The 3,628-nt window shown below is 38.1% G+C and overlaps 1 pseudogene; it reads left to right on the top strand.

The window, feature by feature from the left end:
- Window positions 1-393: 393 nt before the first annotated feature.
- LOC107689910 (hyaluronan and proteoglycan link protein 2-like) lies at window positions 394-3,044 on the top strand (annotated as a pseudogene).
- Window positions 3,045-3,628: the final 584 nt, after the last annotated feature.

The following is a 3,628-nucleotide window of genomic DNA, read 5'->3' as shown; positions in this document are numbered from 1 at the left end:
AACATTTTTAAGTGTCACTTGAGTGTACAAAAAAGTGGCGGCTGCTGCACATCCGTTGTCCGGTTTCTGGCAGACAACATGCTTAATCACCTAATGAGCATCTTAATTCTTCTGCTTTCTCAACAAAAACATACTGTGTGGGCTTGAAAATGACATTTTTAACCTCAGCACCTTTTATGACTACCGCAAAAATGTGAAGTTGCCTCCATCATCTGAGGTTTCCTGGTTTCAAGCGTTCCTGGTCTGTCTGTCAGAGAGTCGCTGAAAGAAACAATGAGAGTCAGTGTGATACTCATTAACATCTGGAGCAGAGGAGAACACTTGTCAGATGACCCTGATCGGTGTGTTTCTCCACTGCAACTAGAGCAGAAGAAAGAAGATTACTGTCATGGACTTTTTCTGGATGTCCTTTTTAAATTAAGGAAAAGAGGCTGAAGACTAAGGTGAGACTTTTTTTTTTCTTTCCTCACAGCTTTCTGTTTGAATCAAATATCAAATAAACAAATAAATAAAATAAATAAATAAAATTATTATGTTGTTTAGGGAAATGGTGAAATCCACAATGAACTTTATTGCTGTGTTAGTGACTTCAGCCAGTTTCTTCTCTTGGACCTCTGCAAAATACCACCACCATAAACAAGGTAATATCATTTAAAAACTTTAGTTGATATGAGAGACTTTGTGATTATAATACAGTATAAACATGATTTGAAAGCCTTTACAAGATATTTTAACACATAATATTAAATTACACAATGCTTTAACAACACCTTTTTTTTCTAGACAAGGACAAAGAGCTAAAATACCTCTTGGAACCTCTGGTATATGCTGAGGTCACTGCTCGCCGTGGAAACGCAGTCGTTTTGCCCTGTGTGATGAGGTTCAAACCATCGCACTACAGAGTAAAGTGGACCAAAATCGAACCTCCAAGTCAAGGAGTGGAAAACATAGTGCTTATAACAAACGGACACGCGGATAAGCAGTATGGCTCAGTCGGGCCCCGGCTCGGATAAGCAGTATGGCTCTCCTGCGTGCACATAACCTGGATGTTTCTCTCCGTCTAACTGACCTGGAGCTGGAAGATGACGGCAGCTACCGCTGTGAAATGATCAACGGAATTGAGGATGAAAGTGTCGTTATTACTCTGAGGATTGAAGGTAGGACAGGCTGACAGTATTTTACGTATATTAAATATATACATTTTAATATATTAATTATAATTGGCCATGTATTTCAGGTGTTGTATTTCCTTATCAGAGCCACCATGGTCGTTACAGATTTACATTCTTTGATGCTAAAGAAGCTTGTGCTAAACAGGATGCAACACTTGCCACTTACAAGCAGCTTTACAGGGGTAATAATAATATTTACACACCTAGATTGTTTACTTTAACATAAACCTTTGAGCAATATTGGCTAAAGTTTATTTAAATTCCCAAAGACTGTTATGTGTTTGGTGCTTACCTATATTAATTCAGACAGTGATACTCTTATGAATAATCGATATTTACAGCCTGGACTGAACGGTTGGACTGGTGCAATGCTGGATGGCTGAGCGATGGAACTGTCAATTACCCAGTCCTGCAACCACGGCCAGCTTGTGGAGGGGATCTTTTATCAGGCATCCGAAGTTACGGGCCCCGTCACAAAACACAGGACCACTACGATGCTTTCTGCTTCACCTCAGCCACTAAGGGTCAGTGAATGGGGATTCTGCTATTATGGAGATTAGAATGGGTTTCAGATGATGACAAAAAAAAAATAAATAAAAAAAAATAAAAAAATATATATATATATATATATATATATATTTCACACATATTACAAAAACTGTTAGTAATGTTAGGACAGAGATTTTCCCACATTCTGTATGTTAAATTGTTTATAAAATACTATTCTGAAGTTTAGGGTTAGTAAGGTTTTGTTTTTTTTTAGAAAAATTTATACTTTTGGTTAACAGGGATGCATTAAATTAATCAAACATGACTGTAAAACATTTATAATGTTAAAAAAGATCACGAGCCCCACTAAAATATTAAGCAGCACACCTGATAATAATAAAAAAATGTTTTTTGAGCACCAAATGATTTCTGAAGGATCTTGTGACACTGAAGACTGGAGTAACGATGCTGAAAATTCAGCAAAATATGTTAAAATAGAAAATAGTTATTTTAAAATGCAATATTATTTCACAATGTTACTATTTTTATTGTATTTTTGATCAAATAAATGCAGCCATGGTGATCATAGGAGACTTCTTTAAAAAATAAATAGATAAAACCCCAAACTTTTGAATAGTAGTGTATATTATCGTCTTCCCAAACTTCCGTGTGTCTAGATCCATGGTGAGCCTTTCCTTAAACAATAATTGTTACAATGGTATATAGGTAAACTGATACAGATTGTTAGGAGGCATCTTCCCTACTAAACTGTTTCTGTTTAAAACAAAAGGCCATTAGAACCACAGTCACTGTTTGTTCCCCCAATAGACTAGAAGTGACACACCCAATCAGCTCTGTTGTTTTTGTATTTAGGAAAGACAAAGAGTAGAGTGACATTTGAGCTCCCATTATGCCTACATGAAACTGTTGAATATGGAGATGAGACTGGAGAATTGAATGTCAATAACAGAGATACAGGAATTCCACCCAGAAAACAGTGCAGTTTGTTATGCAGATCACAGTTGTTCACTAAACGTAATTATTATACATACAGTTATTATTTCTATGCTGCACTTAGAAATACTTCACTTTTTTGCATTTCCAGGCTCTGTGTTCTTCATTGCGGGGCCTTTCAATTTTGCCGAGGCTGAGCGTGTCTGCAGACGGGATGGTGCCAGTCTAGCGAAGGTTGGTCAGATCTACTCATCTTGGAAGTTTCAGCAGCTTGACCACTGTGATGGAGGCTGGCTGCAGGATGGCAGTGTACGATTCCCCATCATCCACCCGAGGGAGCGCTGTGGAGGGATTGCAGAACCGGGGGTTCGTAGCTTTGGGTATCCCAGCAAAAGTTTGTGGCTTTATGGGGCTTATTGCTACAGGTAACTGCTCCATGTTTTGCTGCCTGGTACATTTCTGCTACAGGAAGTCTGCACTTACATGGCACACTGGCCTAGAGGTGAAGTCCCTAAAGAGGTGCAGAACGTATCCGCACCACTAGAGGCTCCCTGTAGTGTAGAGCTGCAGGAAAGGGAATGTATGAGCTATACAGTTAGCATTCTGGATTACAGCTAGCATTCACATCTGTCTGGATTATATATCAGTTAATTCACTAAACCTGTTTTAAAGCAGAACATGTTGGGTCCTTCTGGGAAAACACCAATCAAGAGTGGATTGACACAAAGGCTTTACTCCTGCTTGAATAGCTGCTAGCTTGAAATGCTAACTCAATAGCTTTGACTGTATATCAACAAGAACAATATGTAGCCTAAACCAAGTCTAACAATTATTCAGTCACTGTATTTGTAACAACATGCCTATGTAGATTCCCCATGAGCTTTATTTTTTAAAAAGAGAGGTGAACGTAAGGCTGCATTTTTCCATAAATTTGTCCAAAGAGATCACATTATCTTAAATGTTACATTGTTTAGCACCATATGCTGCATGGTGCCTTATAGTTGGATGTTTAT

The sequence above is a fragment of the Sinocyclocheilus anshuiensis genome, unplaced genomic scaffold, assembly GCF_001515605.1.
Source record: "Sinocyclocheilus anshuiensis isolate Anshui unplaced genomic scaffold, SAMN03320099.WGS_v1.1 scaffold1239, whole genome shotgun sequence".
Taxonomy (NCBI): Eukaryota; Metazoa; Chordata; class Actinopteri; order Cypriniformes; family Cyprinidae; genus Sinocyclocheilus; species Sinocyclocheilus anshuiensis.
Note: the sequence above shows the minus strand (reverse complement) of the source record. Positions and strands in the feature narration are given on the sequence as shown.